Source organism: Suricata suricatta, chromosome 1 (genome assembly GCF_006229205.1).
Source record: "Suricata suricatta isolate VVHF042 chromosome 1, meerkat_22Aug2017_6uvM2_HiC, whole genome shotgun sequence".
Classification (NCBI taxonomy): Eukaryota; Metazoa; Chordata; class Mammalia; order Carnivora; family Herpestidae; genus Suricata; species Suricata suricatta.
Genome location: NC_043700.1, coordinates 91,649,586 through 91,665,482, shown reverse-complemented (window position 1 = coordinate 91,665,482; position 15,897 = coordinate 91,649,586).

The window sequence follows — 15,897 nt, the reverse complement described above, 5'->3', positions numbered from 1 at the left end:
CATTCCCCCTGATCCATGGTGGCAATTTTTAGAAATATGTGGGCAAGGACAAAACTAAAATGTGAAACAAAAACCACGAGATGACTTCCACTAACACTTCCAGCACTAACACTTCCAAGATGACTGCCAGCGCGCTAACTTTTTAATTGTAATTTTTTTTGCCTCCTCAGTACATTTTCTCTCCTACTACCATCAGAAGTCCAAAATAAACAGCACAGGAAATTTCAGAAGTCATTCCATTACCCAAGAGGAATGGTGGTATATATATTTTATCTTTATTTTTCCTTCTTCTCTAAACACAAAGATTTGTGGCAAATATCCATCTTTTTGTCATTAATGATGACTTTTTCCAGAATTGTGATAAAATGCAATAACATGAAATGTACTGTCTTAATCTTTTGTAAGCATATAGTTAAGTACATTCTCATTGTTATGCTAACCTAAAAAAATAATTTTGTTGTGTTTTCCTAATTAAAAAAAATTTATTATAATCACTGTAAATAGTTCAGAGGTATGTTAAAAACAGAAGTAAAATATTACCCCAAATTCCATCACCAGAAAAAAAATAATTTTTATGTTTATGAACAACTTCTGTGAATATCTAACCCAAACATCAGCTACAGTCTCCATGACTGGTGAGACTCACGTTTATTTTGGCACCAACCCTAATTGCAGTGCTTCCCCATCACCATTCTGTGTTTTTATGCATAGTGACCCAGAAGGTCACTGCCCTACCTCTTCACTACGCAAAATATTTCCTAATGAAGGCTATACATGGTAACAGAAATGACAGATTCTTAAGACAACAGTAGGGGAAGCAAAGAAAAGTATTCAACATAGGGGCACCTGGGCTCAGTAGGTTGAGCGTTCCATTCTGGATTTAGGCTCAGGTCATGATCCCAGGGTCATGGGATCAAACCCTGCTCAGTGTGGAGCTTGCTTAAGATTCTCTCTCTCCCTCCCTTTGCCCCTCTCCCTTGTTCGTGTTCTCTCTCTAAAACAAAAAAGAAAAGAAATCAATGTAAAATTTCATTGTGTACATCCTGTTCTTTTGAAGAAGTCCCTAAGCCATTTCTTCTCCAAGAAAATTTTTTCCTACGACATATACCATCTTCCCTGCTGCTGTATAACCTCCTTGTGTCTTCCCTCTCCACCCCGCTCTGGCGACAAAATTCCTTTCAATTTCTTCTGTAGAAGAGTTCAGCTTTCTCTTTCTCCCTTTCCTGCCTGTAACAGCTATGCCAAAGGAGCCTCATCTTTATGAAGGAGCACACTCATCTAAAACAATCACTGTTTTCTCCCAGAGAATTCTGAGTGCATTATTTAAACATTACTTTTTTCTCTCTACATACATATAAATGTTTAAATAACAACAACAAAAAATAGTATCACACTATCAGTGCTGCTACATTGCTCTATTCTGTGGGCACTATTCACATCCTAGTCTATGTGGATGGGCCTCCCTGAGGTTGGTGTCTCTGTGTCTCTCTACAAAGAGTCCCTCAATACTGTACTTATTTTGTAACTCCACAGTGCCATAGACATTTTTCTCTGTGACTAATTATGGTTAAATATTATTATTTTCAATAGCTGTATAGTGTTCCATATTAAATAATGTTCTATGATCTATGACAGACACTCATGACTGACACCCTATTTCTCATTATTATGAAAAATACTGTAATTAACTCCTCAAACACAGACTTTGTGAAGATATTAAATTATTTCCTTAGAATAAATTCACAGATACAGAATAAAAGATATATACATTATACATTTTGCCACATGTTCCAAACTGCCCTCTTTAAGAAGTGCTAGTTTTTACTGCATGAAAATTCCTTTTCCTACAAACAATTCCCAGTCAGGAACATTATTATATTCTTTCTCCTTTTTTAATAATAAATATTTAAAAATAATAATTTTTTTCTTCCCTGATTATAAGCAAAGTTGAATGTCTATTATATATATATTTATTGGCTATTTGCACTTATCCATTTGTGAATAACATCTTTATCATTTGGTCCACTTATCAATCAGTGGATCTATTTTTTTTTCCTATCAGTGTTTAAGACCCATTTAAAAATTAGCAACCATTTAAAAATTAGATAACCTACTTATCTAGTGCTCATTTTTATTTTCCATTTTGGAAATTCCCTTTCACCTCAAGGCCCTTCCACAATTCAAACTAGATTATGACAATGAGACATTGCTTCAATAGTGTGATAAACAGGGTGAAGAGAAAAAAATCAAGTTCTTGACTTCTGTAGTACAGAAGATAATCTCAAAAGTAAAAATGTATGAGGACATCCAGATGGCCTACAGGCACATGAAACGATGCTCAACATCACTCATCATCAGGGAAAGACAAATCAAAACCACACTGAGATACCACCTCATGCCAGTCAGAGTGGCTAAAATGAACAAATCAAGAGACTATAGATGCTGGCGAGGGTGTGGTGAGTATTCAATAGTCTCTCAAGTTTTGCGTCCCTCTCTCTCCCCAACTCTCTTTCCCTCTTCCCTTTCCCCTGGTCCTCCATTAGGTTTCTCTTGTTCTCCTGTTAGACCTATGAGTGCAAATATATGGTTTCTGTCCTTCTCTGCCTGATTTATTTCGCTTAGCATGACAGGGTTTCCTACACTGTTGGTGGGAATGTAAACTGGTGCAGCCGCTCTGGAAAACAGTGTGTAGGTTCCTCAAAAAACTATCCATAGAACTCCCTTATGACCCAGCAATAGCACTGCTAGGGATTTACGCAAGGGATACAGAAGTGCTGATGCATAGGGGCACATGTACCCCAATGTTCATAGCAGCAATGTCAACAATAACCAAAACATGGAAAAAGCCTAAATGTCCATCACTTGATGAGTGGATCAAGAAGATGTGGTAATATATATACAATGGAGTATTACATGGCAATGAGAAAGAATGAAATCTGGCCATTTGTAGGAAAGTGGATGGACCTTGAGGGTGTCATGCTAAGCGAAATAAGTCAGGCAGAGAAGGACGGAAACCATATGTTTGTACTCATAGGTCTAACAGGAGAACAAGAGAAGGGGAAGAGGGAAAGAGAGTTGGGGAGAGAGGGACGCAAAACTTGAAAGACTATTGAATACTGAAAACGAACTGAGGGTTGAAGGGGGTGGGGGGAAAAGAGGTGGTGGTGATGGAGGAGGGCACGTGTGGGGAAGAGCATTGGGTGTTGTATGGAAACTAATTTGACAATAAACTACTTTAAAAAAAAAAAAGTAAAAATGTTTAGGATGCCTGGGTGGCTCAGTCAGTTAAGTGGCCGACTTCAGCTCAGGCCATGATTTTACAGTTCATGAGTTTGAGCCCCACATCGAGCTCTGTGCTGACAACTGGGAGCCTGAAGCCTGCTTCAGATTCTGTGTCATCTTCTCTCTCTGCCCCTCTCCTGCTCACATTCTGTCTCTCTCTCTCTTTTTCAAAAATAATAAACATTTGATTGAAAAAAACTTATGTTCTATTCCATATCTGTCATATATGTTGCTAATATTTTATAGGTTGTAATTTACCTTTCAACCCTTTGGGATTTTGTTTAGGTTGAGTCTTTGTTTCTTTGTTTGTTGCCTTATAGATCTTTGTTCTTTTGTTCTATTGATTCGATTTGAGTTTTTCTTAAATCACATATCATAAATATATTCAGTGTTTTTCTGTTAGTCTCATGGCTTTATTTCCTGTACTTAAAACTTTGATGCATCTAAATTCATTTAAGGGCAGAGACTAAGAGGAGAAATCCAGCTATTTTTTTCCAAATGATCATCAGTTTTCCCAACATGATTCATTAATTTGTTTATATTTTTCTTAATAAGTTTAATTACAGCTTCATTATGAATTACATTTCCATATCTCTACGAGTCTATCTGAATTTTACTTCATTAATCCATATGGCTACCAATACAGCAGACTATTTAACTGCTAAAGCTTTATAATATATTTTAATATGTGACTGATCAGGTATCCCCTCATTAAAATTTATTTTAAGAAATTTTCTGGATATTTTCACATATTTCTTCTTTCAGATAAAATTTAATTTTGTCAGTTTACCCAAAATGTGTTTTCAACTTTTTATTTCTATTTAATGAAATTAAATATGGAAACTAGTAGCCTTCTACTACACAATCAATAGCCAGTTAGAAGACGTAAAGGAAGAAAAAACCCATTTACAGTAGCAGCAAAGAAGTTAAAATTCTTGGGAAAATTTACCAAGAAATATGCAAAGCCATCCCTTGTTTTGGATAAACATAACCAACATCTTAAAGATGGCTGTTGTTTCTAAGTTGATTTATAAATCTAATACAACCTGTCAGTAATAATACCAACAAGCTCTTTAATGGAACTAGACTCGACAATAGATACTGAACTTCTTGTGGAAAAATAAATATATAAAAATAGTCGGAAAAACACTAAAAAAAAGCTGTGATGGAAGAAGCAGTAACTAACTCTACCAGGTATTAAAATACTATAGAGGGCAACTGAGTGGCTCAGTTGGTTGGGCATCTGACTTCAGCTCAGGTCATGATTTTGCAGTTTGTGAGTTTCAATCTCTTATTGGGTAAGCTCCCAGCTCTACTTTGGGTTAAAAAAAAAAAAAACATGAGGCCCACTTTGGGTGAGCCCTGCTTCTCTCTCTCTCTCTCTCTCTCTCTCTCTCTCTCTCTCTCTCTCTCTCTCTCTCTTCCCCTTACCCCGTGCTCATTGCACTCTCTATCTCTAAAAAATTTTTTTAATTTAAATAAATAAATAAATAAATAAGTACTATAAAACCTCTGTAATCAAAATAATGTGGCATTGGTATATAAACAGTCCTGTCAAACTGAATAGAAATTCAAATAATAGATGAGAAAATATTAAACTTTAGTATACAATAAAAACAGGTCTCTCAAGACACAACAGCAAAAATAGACTTTTTCACCAATGGGACTGGAGCAACTATTTAGCCATCTAAAGGAAGAAGAAAAGATTAAATTAGACCCATACACCACAGTATACATAGACCCATATACACATCTCCAAATAGAATCAGCAACTCAGTGTAAAAAATAAAACTATGCAAGTACTAGAAAAAAAAATGGTTAAATTCTTAATTAACATGCCATAGGAATTTTCTAAACATAACGAAAAACCCAGAAGCAATTTTTAAAAGATTAATAAATTTGACTCCATAAAAATTAGCAACTTCATTGCACATAAAAAGCAAAGTAAAATGAAGAATGAAAAAATATTTGCAACATATATCACAGATAAAAGTAAAATGAAAAATGAAAAAATATTTACAACATATATCACAGATAAAAAGTTAATTCCTTAATATATAAAGAACTCTTAAAAATTGAGATGTTCTGTGTTCAATGTTCTGTGCTAAATGCCCGAGAAATACGAAAGCAAAGAAGAGGTCATTCAACAGACTAGGAGGGGAAGGCTTCTTGGAGGAGGTGATGCCTAAACCAGTATGAGTGAGCCAGAAAAAGAAAAAGAAAAGGAAAGACAAGTGATAAGAACTTGCACTTCATCATATATCCATAAGATAGAGTCATTATGGTGTCTTAGCAAAAGTGGTAGGGATTAATTTCACAGCAGATTTAATTGGAACCAGAATACATGCTGGCTAACAGGCCATTACTACTTTACAATATGAGTGGCCTCTTTAACTCTGCCTTTTCTAGCTTCCATGACTGATGAGTGCTCTCCATCAGTGAGAGGATACATTCAATCAGGTTACAGTGAAGTCTGGCTCACTTGGGGGCCATTTGGATTTTTACAATGGGATCATTCTGTGCTAATATTAAAGTTTCCCTCCCAAACTGTAATCTGATTCCCAAACTCTTGGGAAATACCTCAACACAAGGTCCATCTCAGGGTATAAATGGTCGGGTGCACATTCAAATACATATATCATTCTTTCTGTAATGTACATAACAGATTGCAGACAGCAATGACTTCCCAATATGAAAACCAGGTAGTGGAATATAGAAATGGTCTAGCAGAGAAATGATGAAAGTCCAACTAGGGCAATCAGGATGGGGATGAAGAGGGGGGGCAAGAGGCACCTGAAATCACAATCCTTCTCCCATGAACAGAGAAATTACTTTTTTCATTCTAAAGCAGAAGCCTGAAAATATCTTAATCTAGCATTAAATTAATATTATCAAGAATATCCCACACACAATAGGACAATTTTATAACTTCATTTTTTATTTGTCAGTTTAGAATTTGATCACTGGATTAGTATTTCTCTGCAAAAAGAAAAAGAAAAAGAAAAGAAAGAATAGTGGTATTTGTGATGACTTTCATTGAGGCAGAATTTACCTGGTACCATAAACATACAGCTTCATATCAATCTTGTAAATATAACATGAAAACATGATCACAAAGGTGACAAAATTAAAATAGTGATCAGATTTCTCATTATGAATGAACCTCAAGAAATGAATTAGCCACATCTCCAAAAATGGTACTTAGTGCATTTACATAGGGTCTGGAAGAGTTATAGAGAAAACAACACTTTTTTATGTTTGGTTTCTGTTAACTGTGCTATTTTCCAAAAGGAATTCTCTTTCTTTCTTTTCTTACACACTTCTTTTTCTTGGTTGTAATCTCTCAACATTATGTGCTTTAATGCTTTATATTTAGAATACTTAAATTAGTTCCTTTATTTCTTTTTAGGTGAGATTCTTTTTTCTTTACACCTATGCTGTTCTCAAACTACCTCAAAACTACGTGTGTATGCATGTATGTGAATCCATGTATATGTGCATATATATACATATATAAATATTTACAATATGTTTTGCAATGCAACTTCTCTTAATCACATAATGTAGGTCCATCACAAAAAATAAGACCTTCTTTTTCTATGAATCTTTACATAGCAGCTTAGAAAAGGGGTCTTTGTAAACTTTATCACTTGCTTTTGAGTTACAGAATTGATAGGAAGGATGAGATTGCAGTAGCATTACCTAGTTTCAAAAGCAAAAAACTGTCTCACACATAGGAGATGAGAGTCTGATTAAATCTGCAAAAGTTTTCCTTCTATAAGTGATTTTTAAAATTTAGATACCTGGTATTTTATGACTTGCTTGAGAATTACTTAAAATCCTATGCCACATAGGCCTTTAACTTTAAGAGTATTTGCCTCTTACCTAATACCATCTGGTGTAGATCAACTTATTATATATAGCATCATCTCCAAAGAATTCTCTGCATTATTTATAAATATTATAATATGGGTTGTAATAAGTTATGAAAAAAATGCAAACACATCTGGAGGTCATTTAACAAAAATCAATAAATCCTTTATGAATTGAATTATTATTCAGATGTTAATCTGATTGGCTCACTAAACATTTCCATTGTTTCACTTAACATTGCCAGTTTGTCCAAACATGCCTCAGAAGTCTATCAAAAGACTCAGTGACTACATAAAACACTAATTAAGTTTTTCATAACACTATCCCTTAGAAAGCTATAATCCTCTCACATTGGTGAATCTTTATTTGGTCAACAGAAATGTGAACGTGGAAATTTTGGCAATAGAAATGCAAACACTTGAAACTACACAGGCAAGAGGAAATATATTTGTAAAGGGCAGTCCGTATAAGAGAAACTACTCATTAAAGATTATTTTGCCCAGTTTTCTAAATCATTACTTCAAAACTTAACACCGCTTTGTCTATGCCAATATAAGTATCATAGCGCCCCAGAAAATGAGTCCTTTGTGCATTTTCAAACCACCAAAACCACAGCTTCACATATTTATAATCCCAGTGGACTTTCCCTTGCAAAATTCCCATTGATTTCAGCAGGACACACCCAATCCCCAGAAAGCAGTCAGGGTTTCTCATCTACACTAATGAGAGAAAACATTCTATTAACAAGACAGATGGCAACCATTACAAATGTCTTATTAAATATTAAGTAGTGGGTGCTTTCTCTGAGCCAAGGAACAGTAATAGGCAATATCCATTATGTACACTGTACTGGCAAAGTTGCTCTTTTATAGACTCTCACCAGAACTGAGTGGTTTGACACCTCACCCTAAAAGACAGAAAGGTCACAGTTTCTGCCAGCCTACCTTGGGCCAAGCACAGTACTAGACACATTATATGCATTATTATTTTACAGACAAATAACTGAGGTTATTATAGGTCACAATAAATTACCTACTAAAGGACATTATTTTAAAGGGTCAGGCAGACTCCAAAGTCCAAGCCCTTTCCACTTTACTATACTCTACACAACCTAACCTGAAGTATAAAACAGAAAAATGTGAAGGCATTCTAAATTAACTCACATATCAGCCCAAGTTTACAGAGAGAACATGGCTCCTTCACTTTAAAGTTAATATGCTTTTTCATCAACAGCCCCCAACCTGTGTGTAGTAGGCAGAAAAAATTACTAATGTCAAATCTGGTTTAAGCCTTAGTGCAATCCAATCATTTTAACTGTCTCCACAGGTAGCATCTAGCAGTCCCTTTAGAGCAGCATGACTCATGTCCTGATGGCCAGGCAAGTGGCACCCCCTCTACCCTAGAACGCAGTGCTCCAAATTTGTTCCTTGTTCTGATAAAGGCGGAAAACATGATTTTGGAAAACCCTTTCTCATTGATAACCTGGCTTGCAATACTATGGTCTTGGAGCAAATTTGAATTAGGAGTTACATTTCTTCCATACCTTCTCTCCATCCTCACCCCAAGTAAATGGATTCCTAGATCAGCCAGAGCTAAGTTTATGTATTCAAAAAAGCAAAAGAGAATATCATATTAATAAATTTCAAAACAGATTCATTCTACAATTCATGTTACAATCATATAAGCAGGGTACATGCATGAAGCTAGTCCAATAGAGCCACAATTTTGTGAAAGTAGTTTAATTATTAATACATAGTATATACTATGGATATACACAATGGATGATAAATTTTTTGAAAGAGAGAGACAGAACCCAAGCTGGTGAGGGGCAGAGAGAGAGACGGAATCACAGATTTGAAGCAGACTTGGCTGCAGGCTTTTAGCTGTCAGCACAGAGCCCGACATGGGACTTGAACTCACGAACATGAGATCATGACCTGAGCCAAAGTCAGATGCTTAACCAACTGAGACACACAGGCACCCCTGTTTCAGAATCTTTTAAAATGTTTATCCCACTCAATTTCCTTTATTAAAATATTTAAGTATTAAATTAAGACTCAATTCACAAAATAAAGCATATATATATATGTACATATATATATTCCTAATAATTTCCCTTGCACTTAACTTCCCAAGGTAACAAGAGTAATGTTAACATCCTCATCTGTATTTTCCCACACCTACACCCACACTCATACAAGCATGTACAGACATGCAGACATATGAATAGGGATTTTTGTACCATTACATAAATAATCCATATACATTACTCTGCAACTTGCTTTTCTCATTTAACGGTCATTAAAACCTAATTCTCAAACTGGTTAAAACAAAGTCCCACACAAATTGTAATGGGAACATGTTGAAATTTCATTTGACTCATTAATGAGAGAATCAGCAGAATGACAACATTGATCCCATTCGATACAAGAAACTTGGACTTAAATGAACAGTGAAAAAGGGAAAGCTATAAATAAGACTGCTAGATTAAATATAAAATTGGTCATTGTCCTACCGGGAAATAAAATATAACCTTTGGGGTTATCTCCTTTACTATACAGAAAAAAATCATCACACCTTATTAGATTTCTACAAGTTAACCTTTAATTTTACCGAGTTGTAAAATGCCTGGGCCCTAATCAACTGTAAACATTAAGTCAAGTCAAATCTCTCTTCCTCAAGAGAGAGCTAGATAACCCTCAGACTGGCTTGTTAGAAAATACTATAGCAAGATATTAAGAGCATTCAATCATCTTTTTTTTTACATTATTTCCAAGTTGTGAAAATTTTTCCTAAACATAACAGATCATGGATATCCCTTTGGATTAATAGATATATACCTCAATTCATTTTTAATAACTGTATAGTCCATCTGTAGTATAAATTCTTTGCAAGCAATCCAACAATCTCCCTACTAAATAACATGCAGATTTTTTATTTGTTTGTTTGGGTGGTTGGTTGGTTTTAGGGATAGAATTTAGTGATTCATCCCTTACATATACTACCCAGTGCTCATCCCAACACGTGCCCTTCTTAATGCCTATCACTCATTTAGCCCGTTCCCCTCCCCCATCCCCACCAGCAACCCTCAGTTTGTTCTCCATAGTTAAGAGTCTCCTGTTTGCCTCCTTCTCTGTTTTTATCTTATTTTATTTTTCCTTCCCTTCTCTATGTACACCATTTTGTTTCTTAAGTTCCACATGTGAGTAAAATCATATGGTATTTTTCTGACTTTTTTTCCTTAGCATACACTCTAGTTCCTTCCACATTTCTGCAAATGGCAAGATTTCATTCTTTTTGATGTCTCAGTAATATTCCATTATATATATGTGTGTATATATATATACACACATATATATTTTTTTACATCTTCTTTATCCATTCATCATTCAATGGATATTTGAGGTCTCTCCATAATTTGATTATTGTTTTTAGTGCTGCTATAAACATTGGGGTACATGTGTCCCTTCGAATCAGTATTTTTTTATCCTTTGGATAAATACCTGGTAGTGCAATTGATGGGTCATACGGTAGTTCTATTTTAAACATTTGAGGAACCTCCATACTGTTTTCCAGAGTGGATGCACCAGTTTTCATTCCCACCAACAGTGTAAAAAGTTTCTCCTTTCTCTGCACCCTTGCCAACATCTGTTGCTTCCTGATTATTAATTTTAGTCATTCTGACAGATGTGAGGTGGTATCTCATTGTGGTTTTGATTTGCATTTCCTTGATGATGAGTGATGTTGGGCATTTTTGTGTGTGTGTGTTAGCCATCTGGATATCTTCTTTGGAAAACTATCTGTTCATGTCTTTTGCCCATTTCTTTACTGGATTATTTTTCTTTTCAGGTGTTGAATTTGAGAAGTTCTTTATAGATTTGGGATACTAAAGCCCTTTATCAGATATGTAATTTGCAAATATCTTCTCCTATTCTGTTGCAATTCTGTAGATTGCTTTTTAGTTTTGTTATTTCCCTAGCAGTGCAGAAGATTTTTATCTTTTATTTTTTTCTTTTCTAAGATTTTGGTGGTTTCCTGTCTTACAGCTAGATCTTTCATCAATTTTTAGTTTATTTTGTGTATGGTTTAAGAAAGTGGTCCAAGTTCATTCTTCATGTCGCTGTCCGGTTTTCCCAATACCATTTACTGAAGAGTCTGTCTTTTTTTCTTTTGGATATTCTTTCCTGCCTTGTCAAAGATTAGTTGGCCATACATTTGTGGGTCCATTTCCGGCTTCTTTATTCTGTTCCATTGATCTGAGTGTCTGCTTTTGTGCCAGTACCATACTGTCTTGATGATTACAGCTTTGTAATACAGCTTGAAGTCTGGAATTGTGATGTCTCCACTTTGTTTTTCTTTTTCAAGATTGCTTTGGCTATTCAGGTAATCCTTTGTGGTTCCATATAAATTTTAGGATTATTTGTTCTAGCTCTGTGAAAAAGGTTGGTGTTATTTTGATAGACATTGCATTGAATAAGTAGATTGCTTTGGGTAGTATATACATTTTAACAATATTTGTTCCAATCCATGAACATGGAATGTTCTCCATTACTTTGTTGGCTCCTTCAATTTCTATCATAAGTATTCTATAGTTTTCAGAATACAGTAAGTTTATTCCTAGGTATCTTATGGTTTTTGACGCAACAGGTTTTTTCCCAACATTTTGACCACTGCAAATAATGCTACTTCAGTATCTTTGTATATGTGTTCTTTGATGCTGATAGCAATAGAAATTGCTAAAATAGAGTTCCAAAAGCATAGGCATCAAGATCAAAGAAAATATGTATTTTAATTTAATATCTATTGCCACACTCTTTTATGAGTCTTGACAGTTTTGGATGTAGTCTTGTGTCTATTTTTTTCCCAGTTAAGTCAAAATATTCCTAACAAGATTGAAAATGCTAATACCTTCAAGCTTCTGTGGAAAACCATCCATGAGAAGATGACAAGTTTCATGCCAAAAAAAGCAATGACAATGACTACTCAAACTCTGAATCAATATAATAATAATAATATAAATGTATACATTTTTATTGATTCAAAATAAAATGTTAACTTCTTTGTTATTTGCTTCCTTTGTTGATCCTAAATTATTATATTTGATATTATTTGGTACTATTGATTTATTAATTAAGTATATAATAACCATTTTGTTTCTTATTTAGTTCTAGAAATTGCTAAGGTAATCAGATTGTGCTATTATTGTTTCCAAACCACTTGGATCCATGAACATTCAATAGCAGAAATAATACCATATTTTAACTGGGCTTTTAAAGCTAATATCAAGTATTTGTTAATACATGAAAGGTAGAAACAATTTGCATATCCCTCAATATGAGCAAATATTATGGTACATCCATATTCCATAATACTATGCAGTCATTCCTTCAACCATAACTTCTTGTCTCTGCGTTTGTGCCAGGACTGTATCAGACACTGAGAATATAAAAGTGCTCCAAAACAAACACAATTATAGTTGGGAGGATACCAGTAAACACTCTAATAAATTTACAATTGCAAACAAACTGATAGTCTGAAAGAAACACAGTAGTATAAAGGTCTATAACACAATGGAATTCATCTAGACTTGCCCTAATCTGAGATCAGCTGGTAAAAGGGAAGGAAGAATTTTTCAGATAGAGGGACCAGCATGTGCAAAGAACCTGGAGAATGTAAACATAAGATATATTATACTTTATTCTGCCTTGACCTGGGAGATCCTTTTCTTACACCCCGCAAAGAATGAAAGAAGGATGAAACTCCAAGCTGCTAACGGAGAACTGTTTCTGGGCATTTCACATTTTCCCCTATGTACCCAAGCCGTATCAGTGCAGCCTTGAGTCTTTTTCTTTAATGGACTGTGTCAGTTATTAAATAATTGTCTCGGCTCCAAAACTACCCTTCTATGCTCTGATTTGTGATGCTAGGGCTGGTACTCTGCAAACCACACTTCCGCTTTGCCAGCTGACTAACTCCCTGTTTAGGCTTTTTCAACGGTGGTGGTCAGGGAAAGTTAAGGGAGGCTGAAAAGGTGGAGACATGGTCCTCCCGGATTGGCTTCCCATATCCCCAACACCACCTCTTCATCCCAGCATCGCAGCTCCTCAAAGGCTCCAGGACGAGCCAAACAGTAGCCCCTGCACAGAGGTCTGAGTTTCCATTCTGCAGGGCTCATGCAAGTTTCTAAGTTTTAATAATTCTTATCTTTTTTAAATGTTTATTTATTTTTGAAAGAGAAAGAAAGACAGAAAGACCGAGAGACAGAGAGACGGAGCATGAGTGGGGGATAGGCAGAGAGAGATGCACAGAATCTGAAGCAGGTTCCAGGCTCTGACCTGACAGCACAGAGCCCAATACAGGGCTCGAACTAACAAACCACAAGATTATGACCTGAGCTGATCACTTAACCAACTGAGTTACCCTGGTGCCCCTTATCAAGCTGATGTTCAATAATTCCAATTCCTTGTTTCCATATTGTACTAAATGCCCCTGAATTGTTCACTTTGATATGACTACTTTTATGTTACCACAATTTCACTTTAATGAAAACAAACAAACAAATAGCTGGTGTGGTTTTCCGTCTCCGCACTGGGCTTTGACTGATAAATGGGCCTTCATTACACAAATAGCAGCCTTCAAGCTTGCTTTTACTGCCCAAGCCACATAGTCTCATCAGCCCTTGCTCTTGTCTAGTCCTCCAGTTCGGGCTGTTCAGGAGACGACTGACTGTCAGAGGAAAGCATTGTCTTCACTTGTGCTGTCCAGTATGGTAATCACCATCCATATAGGGCTATTTAAATTTAAATGTAATTAAATAATTCCATTCCACTAACACTTCTCAAGTGCTCATTACCCTCATTGGCCAGTGGCTACAATAGTGCACAAAATATTTCCATCATCTCAAGAAAGTTCTACTGAATGGTTGTTGGTCCACACTTCTTCAAGGCTCTTTCAAAAGTATTTTGTCGCTGTTCATCAGCTGGTAGTTAACAGGGGAGGAGACGTTGGGTCGAGAAACATGTGTCTTTGCAGCTTTCAACACCTCACGCTGCCCTTTCTTCAACCCATCAGCTTCATTCTCATTCACCACTCTTCCTACATACACATCAGCAATTACTACATGCGTAAGTCTACATTTATTTTGATCACATACAAGTTTGACCTGTGAAATTATAAACTCCTCCAGGCCAGAGTTTGGAGTTTTTTCATATACCCTTCCCACATTTGTGTTATATTCCTTGAACACTCTTACTGAACATCCGAAGAGGATAGCTCTGGTTTCAGGGGATTAATTCCAAACTGAAAAAGTGAAACCTCTGCCAGCACAGTGGTGACACCCTGCCTAAGTAAACAGAAGTGATTTGCAATGCTCTACTTCTATGATTTCTTCTGGTTTTGATTTTTTTTTTAATGAGCATACCACTTCAAAAACATTCCTAGTGTGGTTCAGCTCAAATAACTCTAGTAGAAGATAGTAGCTTTTCTCTGTGAAAACTGGCCTACCCCTAAGTCCTTTTTGTTCTTGGGTCACAGATTAGATCCAAGATCAACCCAGCGTGATACAAGACGGAGATATAAGCCAAATACAATGCCCTTCCGTCAACTTTTCCCTGAGCATAATTCCTACTTTTAAAAGATACACTGAGGGGTGCCTGGGTGGTTCAGTCAGTTAAGCGTTCAACTTCTGCTTAGCTCATGATCTCACATTGGTGGGTTCGAGCCCCACATCAGGTTTTGTGCCAAAAGCTCAGAGCCTGGAGCCTGTTTCAGATTCTGTGTCTCCCTCTCTGTATGCCCCTCCCCCACTCATGCTCTGCCTCTCTCTGTCTCAAAAATACATAAAACAAAACAATTTTTTTAAAAGATACACTGAGGCATATTAAACATTTTAAGAGTTTAACAAAAACTGGTTCGAATAGGGCAGTACCAAAGCAGAAGTGGTTAGGAACACTCCACAGATAGGAGTTCAGGGAAACACTTTTATAGAGAAAAGGCAGGAGCAAAGTAAGGAAATTATTCATTGTCTATAGCTTAAAGCCTAGTTGGCTCTTTGTGATTGGTTCTCCTTCTGTTTCAATTGAACAACCTTGAGTATTTGCAGTTTTAGATTTCAGTTTCCTTTTATAGCAAATGCCAACATGGCATTAGGACCACCTTGTTTTCAGTGTGTGGCTTTCAGGGAAGACCCCTAAATATCTGAATGCCAGGTTCTAATCATAGGGTAACTGATCAGTAGTAGTCTTGAATGACTTTTTGTAAACTCTCATTGGGTTTGAAATATTAGTCTGTAGGTTATAACAACTTCCTCAATATTAATGAAAACTGAATATAAGTTTGAGGAAAAATTTGTGCTTTGTGTAGTTAACAGGCTATGCTTGCAGGCATAAATCTACTTTACTACACGTATGATATTATCATTCTACATTGAAAGTGGAAATGATCACAATTCATGAATGTTTTGGAAAATAGCTCAACCTTGTTAACTAAAGGAATAATAAAAGATAATATTAAAAGAAAGTGGATAAATATAGAGAGTCCAAATGATATGAGGCCTTCAACATCCAATAATATCTATGTGGATATGTGAGCCAATTATCATTGGCTCTGTCACATTCCCATCTCTTACTTCTACTTTCTCTCTACTACTTTCTCTCTCCACACTTACAGAAACTACTTCCCTCTCTCTCCAAATTATATTTGTCCAGTTTTTGGCGTGGTTGACACATACGGGAACCCACTTTA